The 25,562-nt window shown below is 37.2% G+C and overlaps 1 protein-coding gene and 1 pseudogene across 1 annotated transcript in view; both read left to right on the forward strand.

Annotated features, from left to right (window-relative positions):
• TCF7L2 (transcription factor 7 like 2) overlaps positions 1–25,562 on the forward strand; it is a 460,229-nt gene that overhangs the window by 125,725 nt on the left and 308,942 nt on the right. The window lies entirely within an intron of this gene.
• Positions 20,150–21,444, forward strand: LOC138168649 (heterogeneous nuclear ribonucleoprotein D-like pseudogene; annotated as a pseudogene).

The raw sequence follows: 25,562 nt of genomic DNA on the forward strand, positions 1-25,562 counted from the left end.
TCTGTCTGCAGGACAGTCTCCAGACCCCTGCAACAACAGCACTGTCCCTCACCAGTGGACAGTATTCACTCTCTTTCTGCAGGACAGTCTCAGGGCTTCTTAGCGAACAGCCAGGTTCCAGGACTTCTTCAACAAAAGGACTGTCTTTCACCAGTGGACAAATCTGGCAAAACAACATCAAAACAGACAGACAAAGTACCAGCAAAACAGCCATGTCTCCTCAGTCCTTGGCAGCTCAGGGGGCAGGTCTCAAAAGTCCAGGGCAATTCAAAGCGGCCACCAGCAATTCTCTTAGTCTCTCTCTCTCTCTCCACGAGGTGCTGCTTCCAAAAAGATCTTCCGCCTCTCTCTTGTCTCTCCAAATCTACGTCACCAGCTCCTCCCAGTTCAGGACTTTCTTTTCACATCAAAAAGTCCATCCCACAGGTGGGATTAACAAGCTCTGGGTTTTAACACAATCAATTTGAAAACCAAGCCAATACAGGGGAATCTTTAATTGCCATTACTATAACAATGGTTTACTGGGATGTGACCACTGTGAATGCTATAGCTTCTTGGAGCCACAGGTGAGAGCTAAGTGCCAAAGGGATGCCAAAGGTGGATGAGCAGCCTTGAAGAGATCTCAGCAAGCCCTCACACCAGAGGTACAATTCTTCCTTTACCACCCCTTGCACCCTGGTGAGCTAAACTATAATACAAATTAGATGAATTTGAAATTAGTTGGATTCCCAGAATCAAAAAGGAGTTATTAATGGCTCAATATGAAATTGACATGAGGGTCTGGCATAGTGATATAGGAGTCTGGGTTCACCCCTGTGTTGTTAAACATTTTTTTATCATGAATTTGTATAAAGAGGTGGCATGTTCATAACATTGGCTGGTAGGAATAGCTACTATACTGGATTAGAGACTCAGCATCCAAAAAAATCTTAACTGGATAAAACACTGTGATGAATTCAATAGAATGAAATATAGCAGGAATAATGTAAAGTCTTAATGCTTGGGTTAAAAAAAATTAACTTCACAAAGTAAAAGATGGATTGGTTACATAGAAGTTTGTCTGAACAAGATTGAGGGTTTTAGTAGATTATAATCATAATTCGAATCAGCAGTATCATATAACCACTAAAAAGACTAAAACGATCTTAGGCTTCATTAAGAAAGGCATAGCTTTGAGAAATAAGAAGGTAAGCATCCCTCTGCACCCTTCCCTAGTCATAACCCCTCTAGGGTAAGGTATTTCATTCTGAGCCGCCATCATTGTATTTATTTGCTTGTTCCTTTATTTTTGTTTCGTTTTAATAAAAAGCAGAAGTGGGTAGATAACTCAAAGAAGTTCACCATGAATATTTCCTGATATCTTTTCTTTTTATCTCAAACTAACAATGCTATTTTAATAAACTAGGATTTTGTTTAGTGATCAAACATAAATTATAATAATAGCAAATATACTTATATTACAGTTTTTCTACAATATAAGGGAGCTGGATAAGATGAAGAAACTAAAGTCTAAATAGTTCTTTTTATATTCTCTGCCTGTTCATTCTGACAGCTGAGGGTTCAAAGTTATACTGTCCTAGGTGCCATTTGTTTCTTTTAAAATATTTTGTTGAAGGTCTTTTTCTTTTTTACATCACTGTTTTTTCCCAATGATTCTCCTGAGGCACTCCTTAATGGGCTACTATCATTGAACCTTCCTTGTAATCAATAAGTACAATCTAACAAAACAGATCACCATGCAGGCCACATCTTATTCTACATCAATTGTCCAACACTTCTCTGCTGAAAGGTAGGAAGCATGCTTCACTATCAATTCATCTTAAGTTATAATTAGTAAATGCATTGATCAGAGTTCTGAAGTCTTTCATTGTTATTTTCCTCTACATTGTTAGTCATAATGTACATTTTTCTCCTTGTTTGATTTGCTTTATGTTGCATTAGTTCATACAACTTCCCAAATTTCATTGAATTCTTTAGATTTCTCATTTCTTATAGTTCAGTAATATTTTATTACATAAAATTTGTTCTGTATGCCAACTCAATTGGCACCCAGTTGCCTTTCATTTACTTGCTACTGCAAACAGGGCTGCTAGAAATAATTTTGTACATATGGAACCTTTCTCCATATATTTAATCTCATTGGAGTATATGCCTAGTAGTGGTATTGCTAGCTTTATGTAGTTTAATGACTCTTTTTTTTTACTTTTATTTTATTTTATTAATTCTTTAATTTATTAATTTTTTTCCTTTTAATTTACAGGATTCAATTCCACAATTCCTTGAATTTCACATTTTGTCCCCCTCCCTCCCCTCCCCCCCCATGGCGTCTTATAATCAAGTATAGGATCTGTAGATACTTTCACATTATACAATGGTCAGGTTATAAGGATGGATTGTACCAGCTGGGATAAAAAATGGTATAGAGGACATAAAATCAAATAAGAGAACAAAAAAGATCAGGTATTTTGCTTCCACCTGGATATAAATTTAGTTCTTTCTAGTTCTTTCTCTGGATGCACGTTTTTCTCTCCATCATGCGTCTTTTGGGATTGACTTATATCCCTGCATTGTTGAGAAGAGTCCAGTCTATAGTTTAATGACTCTTTAAATATAATTTAAATTGTTTTCTGAAGTGGTTGGAACAATTCATAGTTCCACCAATAGCACATGAGTGTGGCTATCTTACCATATCCCCTCCAACATTTACCAGTTTTGTCTTTCCTAATTTTTGTCATTCTCAAGAGTTCTAGGCAAAGCATTAGAATTTCTTTAATTTGAATTTTATTATTATTAATGATTTGGAGAATTCTTTCATATGGTTGTTAGTAATTTGCATTTCTTCTTTTGAAAGACATCTAGGGAGGGAGAGTCATGATGGTGGAGAGTTAGGAAGCAGGATAGCAGAGCTTCTCTTCACAAACTCCTCCAAACAAATCTAGAAAATATACCAAACAGCATCCTGATGGGGAAATCCAAAAAAAAAGAAAAGTTGACATAGGAAGATAGACAGAAACATATGGACACCAGGGATGGTGGTACACCAGGAACATATCAAGTCAGATAACTCCAGGGACAAGGGAGAAATTCTGCAATAAATCAAGAGGCGACACACACACATTAAAGCACCACACTTTAAAGTACACCCATAATAGTATACTGCAATGGGGACAGATGAAAGATTGTAGTTTTATGTCAACCACTCAGTTACAGGTGACCAATCCAGGGTGGACTGAGAAGGGGACCTGTACATAGAGTGGTTTTCTGTGTAGGGAAGCACCATGTGGGGTCCTAGAAAAGAAGGAAGTTCAGAAATCACTAACAGCAAATTGTAGATGACTCAGATCCCAGGTGCAGAGTGGAGACTCATTTTCAACATCTAGCCTAGTGTGCAGAGAAATAATCAGGGCAGAAGTCCCAAACCAAAGGAGAACCTACAATTTTGTCACTGAACCAATAGAGCTTTCCAGCTCACTGAAGGTGGCCTAGTTCTATAGCAGTCTTTTCTACTTAGGCCCAAACCTAGGTCAAGAACTTGCAGAGCTTGAGAAGAGGGGCAGCAGTCAGACTTTGCTTTGGATCAGACTACTTTGGAAGCACTTGCAGACCCCCAGCCTCTCTCTGAGAGCTTGAAATAACATAACATTCATTACTCCCAAGAAAGTGATACAATGCCTCGCCCTAACATCAAGTCTAAAGTCAAGAAGTAGGTTGAAAGAATAGGCAAATAAAAAAAATAACCCCACCATAATGAGCTATTATGGTAGCAGAACTGCTCAAGACACAAAATAGAAGACTCCTAAACATCTATAAGCATTGCCTCAAAAAAATCCAAAATAACAGAAGATGTAAAGATACTATTGTTATACAAAACAAAAACAAATGTTTACAATATAAAAAGAGACAAAAAAAAGAAAACCACATCATGCTGAAAAGAAGCATAGATGATAAATCGAGATCAGTATTAAATTTGCATGTTTCAAATACCTTAGCATCTAAATTCATAAAGAAAAATAATTAAAATATAAGAACACATACATGGTAATATAATAATAGCAGGAAATTTCAATGTCCTTCTGAGTTACTGGCCAGTCTAATAGAAAGGTAAGCAAAAGGAAAAATATCAAATTTAACAAATTGTTGAAAAAAATTAGAGCCAATAAACATGTGTCAAAAAAAAAAACTCTTGAGGAGGACAACAGGGTAAAAAATAAGGGGATAAATATAGGAGAATAAGATGGAGGGAAATATACAGTTTGCCAACATAACTGTGAATGTGAATGGGATGAACTCACTCATAAAACAGAAGAGGTTAGCATAATGGATTAGAAACCAGAATCTAACAATATGTTGTTCACAAGAAACACACCTAAAACAGAAAGATATGCACAGTTAAAATAACAGGTTAGAGAAGGATCTACTATATAACAGAAGTAAAATAAAGCAAGGGTAACAATCATGATTTTGTACAAATCAAAAAGAAAAATATACTTAGTTAAGAGAGATAATCAAGGAAACTACATATTGCTAAAAAGATAAAATAGGATTAATGAATTAATGTCAATATTGATGGCATAGCATCCAAATTTTTAAAGAAAAAGTTAAATGAGTTACAAGAGGAAATAGACATTAAAACTATATTTGTAAGGGGACTTCATTTTATCCCTCTTAGACCTAGATAAATCTTACCAAAAATAAAGAAAAAAAGAAGGTAAAGAGATTAATAGAATTTTAGAAAAGTTAACTATGACAGATATCTGGAATGGAATAGAAAGGACTATACCTATGTCTAAACTATCTGTGATAACTTCACAAAAATTGACAATGTATTAGGGCATAAAAACCTCACAAAAACTGTAGAAAAACATTTTTCTGACCATACTGCAATGAAAGTTAATTCAATTAAGGGCCTTTGAAGTACAGATTAAAATTTTTTGAAACTAAATAATATAATCATAAAGAAAGAATGGGTCAAAGGACAAATCATAGGAACAATCAATGATTTCATAAAACATAATAACAATAAGACAAAATACAAAAATTTGTGGAATACAGTCAAAGCAGGGGAAATGTTATATCCCTAAATGTGAAATTTTATATCTCTAAAGGCTTGCATCAATAAAAGAGATCAATAAATTGGGCATACAACTAAAATAAAACTAGAAAAATAACAAATTTGAAACCTTCAATTAAACACTAAAATACAAATCCTGAAAACCAAAGGAGAGATTAATAAAATTGAAAGTAAAAAAAAATCATCGAACAAATAAAACTAAGAACTGATTTTATGACAAATTCAATTTAAAAAAGAAAGAAAATCAAATTGCTAGTATCAAATTTGAAAAAGGTGAATACACAGTTAATGATGGTGAAATAAAGGCAATTGTTAGGTGTTGTTTTACCCAACTAAATAACAAGAAAATTTACAATCTAAATTAAATTGATGAATATTTACACAAATATAAATTGCTCAGATTAACAGAAGAAGTCATAGAATACTTAAATAACCCTATCTTAGAAAAAGAAATTGAACAATAAATGATCTCCCAAAGAACGAAAAATCCCAGGAGCAGATGGACTTATAAGAGAATTATACCAAACATTTAAAAAACAATTAATTCCAATATTGTTGCATAAATTTTTTTAAATAAGTAAAGGAATCCTACCAAGTTCTTTGACACAGATATTGTTTGATACTTAAACCACGGGAGCAAAAACAGAAAAAGAGAATTACAAACCAATTTCTCTAATGAATACTGATGCAAAATTAAAAAAAAATACTATCGAGGAGATAAAATCAATATATCACAAAGATCATACACTATGACCAGGCTAGATTTATATGAAGAATGCAAGGCTTATAAAATATTAGGAAAACTATGAGTATAATGGACCATATTGGTAACAAAGACAACAAAAATCATATGATTATTTCAATAGTTGTAGAAAAAACTTTTGACAAAAGACAACACCTAGTTCTCTATTAAAACACCAGAAAGTATAGAAATGAAGGCAGTTTTTCTTTCTTTCTTAAAAAATAGCTTTTTTCTTTCTTAAAATGATAAATAGTATCTATCTAAAAGCATGAAGAAGCATTATCTATAATGGGGATAAACTAGAAGCTTTTACAATAAGTGCAAAGGGTAACACACTTGCTTCAAAGATGAAGCAAGGAGATCCATTATGACTACTATTATTCAATATTATGCTAGAAGTGCTAGCTATAGCAATAAAACGAGAAAGAGAAATTGAAGGAATAAACATCATCAATGAGGAAACAAAATTATTACTCTTTGCAGATGATATAATGGTATATTTAGAGAATCCTAGAGAGACAACTAAAAAAAAAGCAGTCAAAACAACGAACAATTTCAGAAAATTTACTGTAAATCATCAGTATCTCTATATATGACCAAAAAAAATCCATCAGCAAGAGATAGAAAGAGAAATTCTATTTAGTAACTGTAGATGGTATAAAATATTTGAAATCTATTTACCAAGACACATATAGGAACTACATGCATACAGTTGTAAAACTCTTCTTAAATAAAAACAAATCTAAATAACTAGAGAAATATTAATTTCTCATAGATTGGTAAAGTCAATGCAATAAGAATGACAAAACTACCTAAATTAATTTATTTATTCAATACCTTACCAATCAAACTATCATAGAACTACTTTTATAGAGCTAGAATATTATAACAAAATTAATCTGAAGCAACAAAAGGTCAAGAATATCAAGGGAATCAATAAAAAACAGTTAAGGAAGGGAGCCTACTAGAACCCAATTTCAAACTATACTACAAAGCTGTAATCATCCAAAGACTTTGCTACTAGATATGAAATAAATTGATTGATCAATAAAACTGATTAGGTACATGATACACAGAAGTAAATGGGCATAGTAGACTAGTATTCGATAAACCCAAAGACTCTAGTTTTAGGGGCAAGAATTCATTATTTGGCAAAAACTAGGAAAACTAGAAAGTAGTCTAGCAGAAACAAGGCATAGGCCAATATTTCATATCATATACCAAGATAAGTTCAAAATGGGTACATGATTTAGATATAAAGGGTGATATCATAAGGAAATTAGGGAAGCTGGGAAGAAATTACCTGTCAGATCTATGGATAAGGGAAGAATTCATGATCAACGCAGAGATAGAGAAGTTCACAGGTGGTAAAATAGATAATCTTGATTACATAAAATTTAAAAGTTTTGTGCAAACAAAACTAATGTAGCTAAAACTAAAAGAAAAGCAGAAAACTGGGAGGGGGTATTTGTAGTTTCTCTGAGAAAGGTCTAATTTCTCAAACATGTAGGGAACTGAAGCCAAATTTATATGATTAAGAGCCATTCCCCAATTGATAAATGGACAAAGGATATAAAAAGGCTATTTCCAGAGGCAGAAATAAAAGCTATTAATAGCCATATAATAATACTCCGAATTACTAATAATTAGAGAAATACACATTAAAATAACTCTGAGATACTGCCTCACACCCATCATATTGGCTAAGATGACAAAAAAGGAAAATGACTAATACTGAAAGGGATGTAGAAAAATTGGGACATTAACATATTGTTGGTGGAGCTATGAACTAGTCCAACCATTCTATTGAGCAATTTGGAACTATTCTCCAAAAGGTATAAAACTGCATACTTCTTGACCCAGCAAAACCATTACTTGGTGGTATGCTACTATATACCATACCATACCATACCATACAATACCATACTATACTATACTCTGCCATACTATTACTATATACTGTACTCTATTATACTTCAAAGACTTTAAAGAAGAAGGGAAAAAACCCTATATACAAAAATATTTATGGCAGCTCTTTTTGTGGTAGCAAAGAATTGGAAGCTCAGGAAATACCCATAAACTGGAGAATAGCTGAAGAAGTTATGGTATAGGAATGTGATAGAATATTATTTTGCTGTAATAAATAATGAAGGGAATGGTTTCAGAAAAAACTGAGATTTATGTGAATGGATGATGATGATGATGATGATGCAATGTGAAGTGAGCAGAACCAGGGCAATTTATACAGTAAAGACATTATAAATATAATCAACCATGAAAGACTTAGTAATTCTAATATATACAGTTATCCATCACAATTCTAAAGGTTTTATAATGAAAAAAAAAAGCCATCTACTTCCAGATGGAGAACTGGTCAACTCAGAGAATGGATTGAAGTGTATTTTTAACTCTTTCTTTTTTGGGGGAGGGAGGTAGGAGTGGGGGCATATGACTAATACAGAAATATGTTTTGCACAACTTCAAATGTATGATAAGTATTTTAAGTCTTGCCTTTTCAATGAATAGGGGAGGAAATGGAGGGAGGGGAAAGAATTTGAAGTTGAAAATAAAAATTAAAAGTGTAATAAAAATTTTTAAGAGACATAGCATCTTCTAAATAGTATTGTTAAATAATATGGTTATTTCTCAGAACCATGTGGAACTTTTACAGAAAATTAAAATATGTTAGGGCACAAAGATATCATAAACAAATGTTAAAAAGCAGAAATAATAAATACGATCTTTACAGATGATTATGCAATAAAAATAAAAAACAGTTAGGAGAGCAAACACAAAAGACAGAGAGCCAAGAAGAAACTTAAAAATGAAATCCTAAATAACAAGTGAGTAAAAGAATAAATCACAGAAATAATTAATAATTATGTGAAAGAAAATAATAATGATGAAACAACATACCAAAATCTCTAGTATGTATGCAACTAAAGCAGTCCTAGAGAGGGGTGGGGAGAAGTATAACCCTAGAAACATACCCTAACAAAATAGAAAAGGAGATAATTCATGAGTTAAATAAAATATTTAATAGAATGTTTTGTTTTATTTTTTCTCAATTACATGTAAAAATATTTTAGCACTCATTTAAAAAAATAACTTTTGAGTTCCAAATTGCTTCTCTCCTTCCCTCCCTTTTCTCCTCCTTGAGAAAGCAGAAATTTCTATCACTTTGATAGAGATTACACATGTGCAGTCATGCAAAACATATTTCCATATTAACTACATTGCAAAAGAAAACACGGAACAAAAAAAGGTTTAAAAAATATGTTTCAATCTGCATTCAGACTCCATCAGTTCTTTCTCTGGAGGTGGATAGCATTTTTCATCAAAAAATCATTTGGAATTGTCCTGGATCTTTGTATTGCTGAGAATAGCTGTCATTCACAACTGATCATCACATAATATTGCTATGACTGTGTACAATGATATCCTGGCTCTGTTCAATTCACTTTGCAGTAGTTCATATAAGTCTTCCCAGGCTTTTCTGAAACCATCCTGCTCATCATTTCCTATACACAACCATATTCCATCACAATCATATGTCACAACTTAGTCATTTCCCAGTTGATGGGCATGCCTTCCATTTCGAATGTTTTTGCCATCACAGAAAGAGCTGCTATAAATATATTTGTACCTATAGGACCCTTTCCTTTTTCTTTGATATCTTTAGGACACATACCTACTAGAGTTATTGCTGGATCAAAGAATATGCACAGTTTTATAGTCCTTTGGACATAGTTCCAAATTTTTCTCCAAAATGGCTACATCAATTCACAATCCCACTAACAGTGCATTAGCATGTCAATTTTTCCATGTCCCTTCAAACATTTATCATTTTCCTTTTCTGTCATATTAGCCAATCTGATAGGTGTAAGGTGGCACCTCAAAGTTGTTTTAATTTGTATTTCTCTAATCAATACCGATTTAGAGCATTTTTTCACATTATAGATAACTAATTTTTTTCTTTTAAAAATTAGCTGTGCATATCCTTTGATTATTAATTGGGAAGTGAATTTCTCTATATACCTGGGAAATGAGGTGTTTATCGGAGAAACTGATTGTAAAAATTTCCTCCCAATTTCCCACTTTCTTTCTAATCTTGACTATATGGGATTTGTTTGTGCAAAAACTTTTAAATTTAATGTAAGCAAAATTATCCATTTTATATCCTGAAATACTTTCTATCTCTTGTTCTGACATAAATTCTTAGCTTATCTATAGATCTGACAGTAAAGTATTCCATGATCTCCTAATTTGCTTAGAATAACACCTTTTATTTCTAAATCATATACCCATTTTGACTTTATTTTGGTTGTTGTTGTTTGTCCTTTGTTTTCAAAGGTGACCAATGACATCACAAGGTCATATGTTGACTTGCACTGAAATTGTGTTTAAGTGACGCAGGGTTGCACAAAGTTGCCAATCTAACTCTCTTTCAGAGTCATTGAAGTCCAGTGGCAAGACAAAAGTCAAGACAATTAGAGATGGCCCAGGATGGAATGGATAACCTTGACATCTTCAATGTCTAACCAAGCTCTACATCTGCTTCATGGCCATGGGAACAAATTGCCTTATTGTGGTATATGGTGTGAGATATTGGTCTATATCAAGTTTTTGCCTAACTGCTTTCTAGTTTTCCCAGAAATTTTTGTCAAATAGTGAAAAGCATTAGATCATAATAGTCATTTACTATTGTGTATTATAGACGTATCATTTACTATTGTGTATTATGGACGTAATCTACTCCAATGATCCACCACTCTATTTCTTAGCCAGTACCAGATTGTTTTGATAATTACCACTTTGCAACACAATTTGGATCTAGTATTTTTGGTCCACATTCCTTCATTTTTTGTCATTGATTCCCTTGATATTCTTGACCTTTTGTTCTTCCAGATGAATTTTGTTATTTTTTTCTAGCTCTATAAAATAATTTTTGGTAGTTTTATTGGTACAGTAATGAATAAGTAAATTAATTTAGGCAGAATTGTCATTTTTATTATATTGAACAGGCCTACCCATGAGCAATTAATATTTCTCTGATTGTTTAGATTTGACTTTATTTATGTGAAAACTGTTTTGTAATAGAGTTCATATAGTTCCTGGGTTTGTCATGGCAGGTAAACTCCCAAGTATTTTATATTGTCTGCAGTTATTTTAAATGGAATTTCTCTTTCTATCTCTTCCTGCTGGACTTTGTTGGTAATATATAGAAATTCTGATGATGTATATGGGTTTATTTTATAAATGCCGCAATTTTGCTGAAGTTGTTAGTTATTTCAACTAGTTTTTTAGTTGATTCTCTAAGCATACCATTATATCATCCACAAAAAGCAATATTTTTATTTCCTTATTGCCAATTCTAATGCCTTCAATTTCTTTTTCTTTTCTTTTTACTATAGCTAGCATTTCTAGTACTATATTGAATAATGGTGGTGATAATGGTGATAATTGCTTCACCCCTGATCTTATTGGTGAGACATCTAGCTTATTCCCATTATAAATGCTTGCTAGTGGTTTTAGATACATACTACTTACTATTTTAAGCCAAGTTCTATTTATTATTATGCTTATTTGAGTTTTTAATAGGAATATGTTTCTATTTTAACAAAAACTTTTTCTGCATCTATTGAGGTAGTCATATGATTTGTGCTCTATCTGTTATTAACATGGTCAATTATGCTGATAGTTTTCCTAATATTGAACCAGACCATCATTCCTTGTGTAAATCCCACCTGCTTGCAGCTATGATTTTGTTATCTATTGCTACAATCTCCTTGCTAGCTTTTTATTTAAATTTTTTGCATTAGGGGCGGCCAGGTGGTGCAGTAAGAGAACCAGCCCCAGAGTCGGGATGACCTGGGATCAAATACGGCCTCAGATACTTAGCACCACACCCAGAAATAACTGGCCGTGTAACCTTGAGCAAGTCACTTAATCCCAATTGCTTTAAAAAAATTTTTTGCATTAATATTCATTAGGGAAATAGAATTTTTTAAAATAAAGATGCTAACAAGTAAGCAACTCTAACATAAGCACAAAAAGGAGATACTAAAAAATCAGGGGACAAAAACATCTCCAGTCTTTCTTTGAGAACCTGGAATAACACAACACTTGAGACAAAAACTAATGAAATAATAAATAAATGGCGACTAGGTGGTGTAGTGAATAGAGCATTGACCTGGAGTCGGGAGGACCTGAGTTCAAATCCAGCCTGCTGTGTGACCTTGGGAAAGTCACTTAACCCCAACTGACCTGCATTCCCCTGTCCAAAAAGAAAAAAAATCACAAACAAAACTAAAAATCTGATTATATTTAAAGACTAATAAAATGTATAAAATTTTAGTGATTAAAAAAGAAGAGGATAGAAAATCAAATAACAAAACAGCAAATGAACAAGATGAAATCACAAAAATCCCTTAAGAAACAGAAAGAATTATCAGAACCTATCGTGCAGTTATATACTAACAAAATTAAGAACAAAAGAAAATAAAGGAATGCCTTCAAATATAAATACTGAAACTTACTAAAGACTAAAGATCTTTAACAATTTAAGAAGGGGGTGGGGAGAGAATAGAGCTTATTGCAAAGAAATTACCTAAACAACACCTACAATAGCCTCCTGATCCTGATGGATTCGTGGAAGAATTCTTTCAAACTTTTGAAAGAACATTTAGTACCAATCCTACCAGATTTCTTTTATATGACATACATAGTCCTAACCCTTAAGCAAAGGGTAAAGCACAAAAAGAGAACTATAGACAAATGTCATTGATAAATATTAATTCAAAAAATTTAAATAAAATCTTGTCAAATGGACTATAGAAATTCACCTAAAACATCACTGACTAAATTGGATTCACCTGATGGATAGTAAGTTTTATTTTAGAAAACATAGTTTGGGCACAAATTTTCTTTCCTTTATAGTTAAAAGTTTCTTTCTACTGGTTATTTGAAGAATATGCTATTTATCATCAAATCATTCAATTTGCAGAATAGGTTTGGGTTTGTTTTTTTTCCTAACCTGTGTGTTGTTTTGATTAGATCACTGTTTTCTTGTTTAGGAGTTCTGTGATGTTTTGTTGTTGATTTTTGTATTAATTCTTTTTCTGGGGAGGAGGGCAATTGGGGTTAAATGACTTGCCCAAGGTCACACGGCTAGTCAGTGTTAAGTTTGTGAGGTCACATTTGAACTCAGATCCTCCTGACTCCAGGGCCAGTGCTCTATTCACTGCGCCACCTAGCCACCCTCTTTTGTATTATTTCTTGCATTGCTATGTTTAGACTTTTGCACTTGCCTTGTTCTTTTATAAGACCTATAATCTTTAAATTGTCTCTAAGCATGCTTTCTTCTAGATCAATATATTCCTCAATTCTCTAGCTGAGTTCTATTGTAGCACAGAATGTTGTGTAAGTTGTTGATCCAGTCTGAATATACTTCGGCCTTTGGTTTTCCCCTGCACTTGGAGCAGAGAGAGTATAGTTGACTTCTGTTAGAAATCTGTAATTTGGCACGTACAATTCTTCCAGAATATGGTATATTATGGGGAAGGGGGTATTAATTGAATGTTTTAGGAGTTATGGATTAGCCTCCTCCATTGTTCATCAGCTGTCTTACCACATTAGGGTTCTTAATGTCCACACCATGAAGACAGCTGAAAATAGTTTGCCTCTTAGATATAATTCCTATTTCAGAGAGGTTGGAGAAATCATGAGGATTGGAGAAAATGTCTAGTCCTCCATGTTGTTGATCAGGTCCCCCCAGAACTCACTTAGCTTATTTCAATGAACAATCTTGGTTCTGAAGAATAGACAATAAAACACCCCAACCCCTACCATCAAAGAGGTAGCAATTATAAGTAGAGAATGCTGCATATTCTGTGGAACAAGATTGCTTTGATGTTCTATTTTGCCTAACTGACAATGGAGGGTGGGGTAGAGTATAATGTAGCAAAATGACTAATGTTAAAATGGTATTAATTAAACCTTTTAAAAGAACACAACAAATTAGTTCACTACTTTACTAGTTTGTCTGACCTTAAACAAATTTACTTAAAATAAAGGTATACTTCATAGCAGAGGGACAGGGGACTACTATAACAGAATATTGTATACACTATCAGACAAGATTTCTATGTTGAATGGTTTTTATTTGTTCTGTTTTGCCACAAGAGAGCTAATAATATGAAAATGGAAAAGAAAATTTTGTCTGCAAAAATTTTTGTCTACTAACTTAAATGAGGGCATCAGATTTTCAGATGCCATAAAACTAGGAGGAATAATTATAACACGGATGACTGAGAAAAGATCCCAAAGAATCTTGACGGGCAAGAGAACTGGTCTTCATCTAAGAAGATGAAATCCATTAGGGATAAATGTAAAGTATTGTACTTACATACAAACAATCAATTTCATAATATAAGATGGAGGAGGCAAAGACAGACAGAACAGTTGTTCTAAAAATTGATTGATTAATCAAAAATGATTAACATACATCCATACAAGTAGAGGTAAGGGTAATGGGTGAGCAGCGTGATGGGGAAACCACAAGGGCTAATGTTTTGTTGGGCTACATGAAGAAGGGCATAGCTTTCAAGAATACATAAGTGATGGTCCCACCTTGGCTAGAATATTGGGTTCAATTCTAGTCACAACAATTTAAGAAGGAGATTGATAAACTAGGGTGTATCTCTAGAGGAGAGCAACCAGCAGAGCAAAGAGCATTGAGTCCATGGTATGTGAGGATCACTTGAAGGAACTGAGTACATTTAGCTTGGGGAAAAGAAGACTCAGTGGAGACATTGTAGTTGACTTCAAGTATTTATTCTGTTTGTTCTTCATAGGGTTGAATCAGGACCCATGGATAGGATTTATTTATTTTGCTTTTTTTTTTTGGAGGGGGGAAGACAAGGCAATTGGGATTAAATGACTTGCCCAAGGTCATACAGCTAGTAAGTATTAAGTGTCTGAGGCCAAATTTGAACACAGGTCCTCCTGACTCCAGGGCTGGTACTCTATTCACTGAGCCATCTAGCCACCCCTCGATAGGATTTATAAAGAGGAAAACTAAAGCTTGATATAAGAGAAAAGTCTATAACAAAGCTGGAATGGCCTACTTCAGAGCTTGTGGATTTCCACCTCTTAGAGGTCTTCATGTAGCAACTAGTTATTTGGTATATCATAGTAAGGATTTTTTTTTGTCAATGCGTCAGACTTGGTGGTCACGGACATCCCTTCCAATGCTCAAATACTGTGACTTTATGGTCCATTTGTTCATTAATTTATGCACTGTGATACGGTGAGTAAAGACTGGTCTCAAATTCAGGAAAACATTGATTAAAGTCCCACTTTTAATATACATTAATTGTGTCAATCAGTCAGCCAGTTAGCATTTATTAAGCTCCTATTATATGCCAGACATTGTGCTAAGCGTTGAGAATATTGTTTGTCGTTCTTCTTCAAAGAGGACCAATGCCATCATGGGGTGATGTCTTAACTCCTGAAAGAACTGCAGTTAGGGAAGGCGGAGATGCACAAAATCATCAGCTTCACTCTCCCTTCCAAAGTCACTGAAGTCCAATGTCAAGACAAAAGTCAAAGTGAATGGCAATGGCCTGGGAGGTCTTGGATAACCTTGACGTATTTGATATCTAATAAAGCTCTAAGTACCATTGGAACAATTGTTCTCATCTGCCTGTTCTATTGGGAAAAGTCTTCACATGCTTGGAGTAGATATCCCTCTGACTCACCAACTGTTTTGAGGCTCATTGCTTACCCTCAACCTGGTTTAGCCCATCTGTGGAGATAGTTTACAGGGGTGTGGTTGCTGTGCATGCTACAGCTTCTTGGAACCACACGTGAGAGTTGAGTGGCAGGTAGACACCAAAGGTGGATGAGCAGCCCTGAAAAGGGCTCAGTAAGTCAACATACCAGAGGTGCTAGTCTTCCTTGACTGTCCCATAAATCCCAAGTGTTGAGAATACAAAGGCAAAAAACAGTCCTTGCCCTGCAAAAGTATTTGCCACAGTGTGATCCTGTACAAGTTGCTTTCTGTCTGGGAGACTCCCCCACTCCCCCTGGCCCTAAAATTGTTACTTGCAGGATGGTCACCAATTTGTATTGGTAAAGGGGGTTTTCTCACTTAGAGTTCTTTACTAAATCCTAGGTTTCAATTAAATATATGTGCATTCATGTGCATGCATATGTATGTATACATATATAACTATCTGTGTGTCATGAATTTATACAGCTATATCATATATATCTATATCTATGCCTTTCCTCATACTTTCACTTCTTAGGTTCAAAGGAAGTAAATGAGTTTCCCAAGGACAAGTATTGTGACTGAGGAACTCCATGGTGGGAAGGAGGAGGGATGCATGAACTTGTCAGGGGAAGGGGAAGGGGGAGGCTACCTTTTTCTGTACAGTACATGCCTAATTTTTCACAGAGACAACTTTAAAATGCAAGGAGCGTGTGTGTGTGTGTGCAAACCAATTAGCACTGTTATGACCTCTTTAAAGGATAGTGCATAATTAGAGTTGACTCTAAAATGTAGTACTGCATCATGGTTTCTCTAAAATACTCCAAGATATGCTGAGAAACTCCTCAAGTATCATTTCTCACCTGAGGCAAGGACAACACCTAGAGATAATTAAGAAAACACTCAAGTGGGAGCAGGACTAATCCAACCTGGGTCCAAATATAGAGTAAGCAAAAACTAAATGAGGCCTATGTGATACCAGGGAGGCTGCAAAGGCTGCCAATCCAAGGGGCTAACTTGAGCGTGACAATTATTCACTCATAGTCAGGCGAGGAAACCAGCCCTGGAGTAGGAAGAAAAGGTGAGGAGTACCAGAAAGCCGATCATTTGTCTATCTCAATCCGTCTTCCTAAAATGTAGATCTTTCCATGGTGGCAGTAGATAGGGCACTGAACATGGAGTCAGGAGGACCTTTTGAATGAGGGTTTGAATGCTGCTCCAAAGACGTACTAGTTGTGTGTCTCTCACAAGTCACACAACCTCCCTGTGTGTCAGTTTCCTTTACTGCAAATATGGGGGTTAGAACTGATGGCTTCTCAGGTGTCATCCAGCTCTAAATCTCTGATCCTATAATCCTTCGTCCAACCCTTGCCCTTTTCTGATTCAGTTGTGTTTGTCTGCCCATAAGTATCTATATAGAACATGTAAATTTCTCTATTCCTATGGAGAAGGAATAGTCAACTGATCAAAGAGCCAATTGATACTATATACAGCTAGGTGGCATAGTGGATAGAGCACCCAGCTTTGCAGGAAGACACCTCTTCCTGACTTCAAATTTGTCCTCAGACACTTCGTAGCTGTGTGACCATGGGCAAGTCACTTAACCCTATTTGCCTCAGTTTCCTTATCTGTAAAAATGATCTAGAAAAGGAAATGACAAACCACTTTAGTATCTTTGACAAGAAAACACCAAGTGTGTTCACAAAGAATCTGACAAGCCTGGACAACAACAAAATAGCAACCATATGCAAAGCTCTATCAGAGAAGAGAGGGAGCTAAGTAGACTCTAAAAAGTTTATGTAATATGGTATGATACAGATCCAGAAAGAACTTTCCAGATGCATTTTTAAATTCCAGAATCAATCAATAAATTGATCAACAATCATTTATTTAGCAATACAATGTACCTGGGTACTGTGTTAAGGACAGTGGGGATATAGAGAAAAAGTCCCTATCCTCAAGGTTTTTACATTCTAATGGGAGGACAACATGTATACAGACTAATTCTTCCATTATGGCACCTGTAGTTAAAGATTCCATATGAAAACTACCTGTTGCCCTAAAGGCCCTTGGGAAGTGATCAACATGGCTCTCAGAATTGCAAAGTATGGGAGCCCCCTGCTGTACTGGTGTTTTCCCAGAAAAGTCCAATGAAGTCTACCCAGAGGAATTGGCAACTGCCAGAGCCTTTAGGCTGGCGTCTCTGAGGGGGGGACCACACAGGTCTGCTATACGCAAATGGCATTTCTAATTCCTTTCAGTTGCTGGCTGAATGTGAAAGCACCCAGACGTCTTTTCTTGTGCTCACAGGTGCCTCATACCAAATGTGAAGGGCCAGCTGTCTAGCTGAGCCTCATTGACAGATCGATTATTCATAGGGCCACCACCCTCTGTGTTCCTTAGGGGGAGGGGGAAGGCAGAAGAGTAGTGTAATTCTGGAGAATCCTGGGAATGTTATGTAGAGCTTCCCTTCGACCCCCAAGCAGACTCTCCTGAAGCCTGACCCAAGGTCACTCCAGTGTCCCAGACAAAGAGGAGGAGGAGGACTGGCGGTTTAAATTGCCACTGGTTCTTCAAAATACTTGAGACAGTTTTGGATATTTTTATATCCAACCAGGAGGTAAAGAAGAGTAGCATGAGAAAGCCTTTGGTCCACACATTCTCTACTCCCAAGGTGGCTCTGTCTTGTCTACAACCTTGGAGAAGTCAATTCCCTCTCACTGCCTGGATTTCCTTATTTGTATGATGAGAGGATTGTCCCTTGTCCCCAAACTACTGCATAGAAATGATAGAAGCATTTAAATCATTACATCTTGAGCCCCTTGGAGCATAACAATTATATATATATCTTATTATCCCTCCCACTTGGGTTCTTGCCCTTTGTCATTTAAATATCTCCCTCTATGTACAGGTATAGTTCATTTATACAATTCTTCTGCTTCTATGTTCGTTAACCCTGAAATTCCTTTATCTGTTCATAACTTTTTAGCATGCCATCTTTTCCCTATGCCTTGAGACCCCTGACCATATTCTTTTCCTTACCATCACCTCTAATCCCTCAAGCCCTCAGTTCTTTTGCAGACCATTGCAATGGCTGTACCCTCTTTCCTTCCCTGTCTCAACACCCTAGTGAATCAATTCAACTCTAATCTAATAATTATAGCCCTTTAAGGTTTGTAAAGCATTTTCAACATGTATTTCATTTGAATGGTAGATGATCTTATTATTCCCACTGTATACAGGAGGAAACAGTCTGAGAAAGGTAAAGTGACTTGTGCAATGACACAAAACTATAAAGGGTCTGAGACATGATTTTAACTTACTTCTTCTGGGCTCTTAAGTCCAACATTCTCTCCGCTGCCCATCTAGTGTCCTCTATACTCAATTCTCTGCCCCCCTTCTCCTCTCACCAGTTACACCTTGCCAAACTTCAACCTTGGATCACTCTCACGAACTGTCCCCTTTGGAATTGTAGAGAAATCACAAAATCATGCCGACTGGTCCACCACAAATTTGAATAATCTCAATTTGGCCCTCACCCCACAAGGCAATCCTATACCTCCCTAATAATTAACCCACTTATCACAGCGGTTACTTCAAGCCATTTTGTCCCTCCTTAACCCTCCTGTGTCAAACCCTCCCTCCACTGTCTCATTTCACTAAAAAAATTTGAGGACATTTGCCAAAAGTTCTTCCTAATCTCACATCACTCAGACATCTTCCTACACTGTCTCCTCCTTTACCCTTATCTCACATGAAGAATTGGACCTTCCCCTTTGCAAGACCAAGCCCTCTACATGTACCCTTCATCCCATCCTATCCTGTCTTCTCCAGCAGATCACCCTTGCAATCATCCATATTCTCTTTAATGATCCATCCGTCCTTAACCACTGGCTCCTTCCTTGCTACTAACAAGCATGCCCATGTCTCCCCCACCCTTAGAAAAAGCTCACTTGATTCTTCCATCTCCTCTATCATCTTATATATCCTCTCCCCTTCTTGACTAAATTCCTTAAGGAAAGTTGTCTGCATTAGGTGCTTTCATTTCTTTTGCTTATTTCTAGACCCCCCTAAAATCAGGTTTCATATTTCTTCATCCTGTGTAAAGTTGCCAGTTGCTTTCTCCAAAATTGCCAGTGATCTCTTAATTGTGAAACCTAATGGCCTTTTCCTCAATCCTCACCCTCCTTGAATTTGTCTTGAACAGCTTTGCCCCTCCTCTTCTCTTTGATACTTTTCCCCCTATATGGTTTCATGACATTGTTCCATCCTGGTTATCTTCCTACCTGACAGCTTCTTCTTGGCCTCCATTGGATGGATTTTCATCCAGGCCACACCCACTTCTGCCCTGGGTCTTCTTTTCTTCTTCTACCATCTCACTTGGTGACTTCATCAGCTCTCATGGATTCAGTTATCATCTCTACCTAGATGATTCCCAGATCTATACATCTAGCCCTATTCTCTCTTCTGGGCTCCAGTCTCCCAGCAGCCTATTGGAAATCTGAAGTTGGTTGCATGTTCCATAAGCATTTCAATATCAAAGTTGTCCCAAACACTCTTTCGCCGCCATTTTAAATCGGGCTCCATCCAACGCGCCGCCGTTGCGACTGCCTCTCCGCGCCGCCTGCCCCCGGCCGACAGCCCCGCCGCCATGGGGGACATGAACCAGTACAGCAACATGGAGGAGTTCGCCGAGGGCTCCAAGATCAACGCCAGCAAGAACCAGCAGGACCACGGTAAGATGTTTATCGGAGGGCTGAGCTGGGACACGAGCAAGAAAGACCTGACCGAGTACCTGTCCCGCGTCGGAGAGGTGGTGGACTGCACGATCAAGACGGACCCGGTCACCGGCCGATCGTGGGGCTTCGGCTTCGTGCTCTTCAAAGACGCGGCCAGCGTGGACAAGGTGTTGGAGCTCAAGGAGCACAAGCTGGACGGCAAGTTGATAGACCCGAAGCGGGCCAAGGCGCTGAAGGGCAAGGAGCCGCCCAAGAAGGTGTTCGTGGGTGGCCTGAGCCCGGACACGTCGGAGCTGCAGATCAAGGAGTACTTCGGGGTGTTCGGAGAGATCGAGAACATCGAGCTTCCCATGGACACGAAGACTCACGAGAGAAGAGGATTCTGTTTTATCACGTACACAGACGAGGAGCCAGTAAAGAAATTGTTAGAGAACAGATATCACCAGATTGGTTCTGGGAAGTGTGAAATCAAAGTTGCCCAGCCCAAAGAGGTATACAGGCAGCAGCAGCAGCAACAGAAAGGAGGGAGGGAGCCGGCGGCCGAGGTGGGACTAGGGGTCGTGGCCGAGGTCAGGGCCAAAACTGGAACCAAGGATGTAATAACTATTATGATCAAGGATATGGAAATTACAATAGTGCCTATGGTGGCGATCAAAACTATAGTGGCTATGGTGGATATGATTATACTGGGTGTAACTATGGGAACTATGGATATGGACAGGGATATGCAGACTACAGTGGTCAACAAAGCACTGTATGGCAAAGCATCCTGAGGGGATGGTAATCACCAAAACAATTACCAGCCATATTAAAGGAGGACATGGAGAAAACAGGTGTGGATGCTACAGCAGTCTATCTTGCAGGATGACGACATTGAATAGAGAGTGGTCTTCTATTGATCTGAGATGACTATTTTGTAAAAGACTTTTAGTGTACATGACACAACTGTGTCCAATTGTATATAGCTGCCGATTTAGTTTTCTTGTTTTTGCTTTTGTCCTTTGCCATCTGTGTTATGACAAAATGTGGATTTGTGTTTATACAAATTTTATTTGTATAATTTCATGTTAATTGATTCTCAAAAATAAATTACTTGTGATTGTTAAAAAAAAAAAAATTGTCCCAAACAGAATTCATCATCTTTTCCCAAACCTTGTCTTCTTTCTGACTTATAATTATCGTGAGGGTACTACCCTCCTCTCCAAATCACCCAGGGGCAAAATCTCAATGTCGCCCTTGACTCTTTGCTCACTTTGTTGCCACATATCTAAGCTGGTGCTGTCTTGCCTCTATTTCACATCTCTGGTGTATGTCCTCTCACCTCCATTCACATAACATTAATTCTGCTTCAGGCCCTCAACACTTCACACCTATATTATTATGATAACCTCCTGGTTGAACTTTCTGCTATAAATTTCTCCCCACTCCAATCCAGCCTCTGCTCAGCTACCAAAGTGATTTTCCAAAAAATGTAGATCTGACCATGTCACTCCCTCTGCTTAATAAGGTATAGTGGCTTCCTGTTATCTCCATGAACAAATATTAAATTCTTTGCTTGGTGCTAAAAGCCCTTTGGAACCTGTCCACTTTGTACCTTTCCAATTGATTTATAATTTCCTCCCTTCCACACACCCTACAATTCAATTCCATTAGCCTCCCTATTTTTCCTCCCATGTGACACTGCCTCCCAAATCTGTGCCTCTATACTGGCTGTCCCCCATACCTGGAATGTTATTCTTAACATCTGCCTTTTGGCTTTCTTAGATCCCTATAAATCTCAGCTTAAATGCTACCTTCTTCAGGAAGCCTTTCTTGGTCCCCAAACTGCTAGTGTCTTCCCTCTGAGATCAATTTCCATTTACAGTAAGTAGGATTTATCTGGGACTTGAAGGAATCCAGAGGAGCCAGAAGATGCAGATGAGGAAGGAGAACATTCCAGGCATGAGGGACAGTCAGTGAAAATGCCCAGAGTCTGGAGATGAAGAGTCTTGTGGTAGGAAGAACAAGGAGGCCAGTGATAGTGGAAGTGAGGGAGGTGTGACTAGACTGGAAAGGAGGAAAGAGGCCAGGTTAGAAAGGGGTCTGAATGACAGAGGATTTTATATTTGATTCTATCGGTGATAGGAAGACACTAGAGGTTATTGAAGAGGGGGATGACATAGTCACAGGTTCCTAAAAAGCAATAGGATAGGTAAGAGAACTAGGAGAGACTAGTGTCATGAAAACCCAGAGGGAGAGCGTATCAAGGAGAAAAAAGCAATTGACCGTGTCAGAGGCAACAGGGAGGTAAGAAGGCTGGGAACAGAGAAATGGTTATTAGATTTGGCAAGTAAGAGATCACTGGTCACTTTGGAGAGGGCAGTTGGAATTGCAGATGGCCTTCTCAAAGAGCTTAATCATGAAAGGGAAGGGAGATATGGAAAGACATCTCCATTTTTAATAGAATTCTAAGGTGAGTCCTTCTATAAAACAAATAATCTTTTTGTACCAGGAAATCTCTTCCCTAACCAACAATTTACTTTTTGTGCTAAACTGCATTTCCATTTATTAGGTTCTTTAGAGCAAGGGGTCTCTGTAGTTATTTCTTTTATGGTTGTTGTAGCAATATTCAAAATAGGATTTATCATCATGAAAGAGCTATTGAATGGACGGAATGTTTTCTACTGATGATGATGAAGGCGAGGAGAATGGTGAATTATTATACTACTCTCCATTATTTCTGTGAATACTACAATTATTTCCATTAATTCCTTTGTTTGCAAGTCCCTCCAAGTTAATACCATAAAGAATTTACCCAATAAATGTCCCTTATTCATTTACGTTCAGTGGGGAAATGCCTGATATGGATTGGAAGTAGTGAGGAGAGAGCTTCCCTTTGGTCAAGGTGTATACCAGAAATCATTTTTAATTTACTTTTCCCCTTAGAATCATAACAATAGCTAGCATTTACATAATGCTTTAAAGTTTACAACATACTTTACAAATATTCTTTCATTTCATCCTCACAATCGCTATAAGGTAGGTACTACTATTAGAACTCCCATTTTACAGAAAAGAAAACTGAGGCTGAGAGGTTAATTGATTTGCCCAGGGTCATATTGCTAGTAAGTGTCCAATACTCTATCCATTGTGCCACTGGGCTGAAGTGGTTCTGAGATTCTACCTCAAAGCCTCTAAGTCTTTACACCTACTGATCAGCCAATGTCTGGAGTCAGGGTCTTTTGAGGTATCTGTTCCTATCCCCACTCCTTTTCATTTTTTACTTATGCACAAAACAACCTTTAACCTTTGTTTATACTTTCAAACCTTATTTCCCCAACTATTTCCCTTTGTATTCTTCCCACATCTATCCAAATTCTACCCATTCTTTAAGACCCAATTCAGGTCCCTACCTTTTTTTTCCCTCAACCCCAGCCTAGGGCAAAATGACCTCTTGCTTCTCTGAACTCCTTTCCCTTTCCTGCCCACTCAAATGTCTCTCTTCCTTTCATTGAACTCCTCATACTTGTTCTTGGAAAACAGTACTCTTTCCTTTGAACTCAATAACATGTATGCTTTGTACTAGTTAGTGGGTATTTATCACTACGACCTTGTTCCCGAGTCCTGGTCCCTACTTCATGTCCACTTTTTTTCCCCAATCCAACCTATATTTACTTTTTTTTCAGTTTTCAATATTCATCTTTTATAAGATTTTGAGTTCCAAATTTTTCTTCCTCCTTATCTCCTCCCCAAGACAGCAAACAATCTGATATAGTTTATACATGTACAACCATGTTAAACATATTCCCATATGACTGTTTTTAACTTTTTAGTTTAAAACTTTAGTTTTACAGCTTTAACATAGTTTAGACTGCAGGGGTGGGGAAACTGTGACCTCGAGGTCACATATGTCTTTTTTGGTCCTTGGGTTTGACTGAGTCCAAGTTTTACAGAATAAATCCTTTTATTAAGGGGATTTGTTCTGTGAGGTTTGGATTCAGTCATAGGGTCGCCCTTGAGGACCTAGAGGGCCACATATGCCTGGAGGCAGCAGGTTCCCTATCCCTGGTTTAGAGCTATGTCAGGGCCCTTAATGGAGCTGTCCAGCACAGTTTCAAGGACCTATAGTGACCATTGCCAGAGGGCTATGTTCCCTCAGGACTGTTAGAATCCCAAGAGACATGTAGCCAAGATGGAAGAATATGTCCAGAGGTGTGGATTTAGGAAAAGAAAAGGGGAGAGTCAAATTCAAAGGCAGAGAAGTTTAATTTTTTTAGTTTAAAACTGCAGTTTTAAACTCATACCCAGCTTAGCTACAGGTCTCCTAGGATTCTGATGATCCTCAGGGAATGTGGATCTCAGGGCTGTGGTCACTATGGGTCCTTGAAGTATGATGGACAGCTTCATCTCCTCCCCTTTGTCTCTTAAGGCTGCCTTTAATATTTAAAATGTTTCCACCTGAGAGCATTTAGAGGGAAGGGGAAGAGATACAGTAGGATTTTCCCTGCCACATAACCCCAGGAGTGACCCTGACTTCGACCATAATGGACCTTTCTGCAGCAAGGTTAGGAATAGCAGGAGTAACCCTGCCTGGCTTAGATGGCTCGTGAAATTATGGAATCCTAGAGCAGGAAAGAATCATGGAATTATAGGATGTTAGCACTAAGGATTATAGATTTAGAGCTGGAAGGGACCTTAGAAGCCATTGAATCCAACTCCCTCATTTTATAGGTGGGGAAACCGAGGCACAAAGAAATGACCAATTTCACATAGCAAGTACATGGCAGAGACAGATGGGCACAATGCCTTTGTGTTTACCATGTAACACTGAAATATTCAGAAAAGTGAATAAGCAGCTGCTTTGTACCAAGACCTGGATATCTTTAAAGGACAGTGCTCTTTGTGGGTCCGCATTGAATCTTTAGTTATTCCTAATGCTAGAGGAGTGAGACATTCAGATTAACTGTTTCCCAGTCAATTGAATTTTCTGGCTAACCATGAGCCACTTTTTGTGTTAGACCGTGTTGTTGAAGTCTTTGCCAGAATCCCCTTCCAGGGTTAGTCAAGTCAGTCATGTGAGCTCTGGCATTAATCTTTCCCAGATAATTGAGAGTCACCATTCTGAATGGCAGTTCTCATTGTCCCATTGTCCTGTCTTGTAGATGTAGTTGTGGAAAGTGCAGGAGACTGAGCTGATTATAGACTGGGTCCTGTTCAGGACACAGCCTGGCAGTTCAGTTGTTAGCTTTGCTTTGT

Source organism: Petaurus breviceps, unplaced genomic scaffold (genome assembly GCF_028583685.1).
Source record: "Petaurus breviceps papuanus isolate PSGF00001 unplaced genomic scaffold, PetGlider_PUasm1.0 37, whole genome shotgun sequence".
NCBI lineage: Eukaryota > Metazoa > Chordata > Mammalia > Diprotodontia > Petauridae > Petaurus > Petaurus breviceps.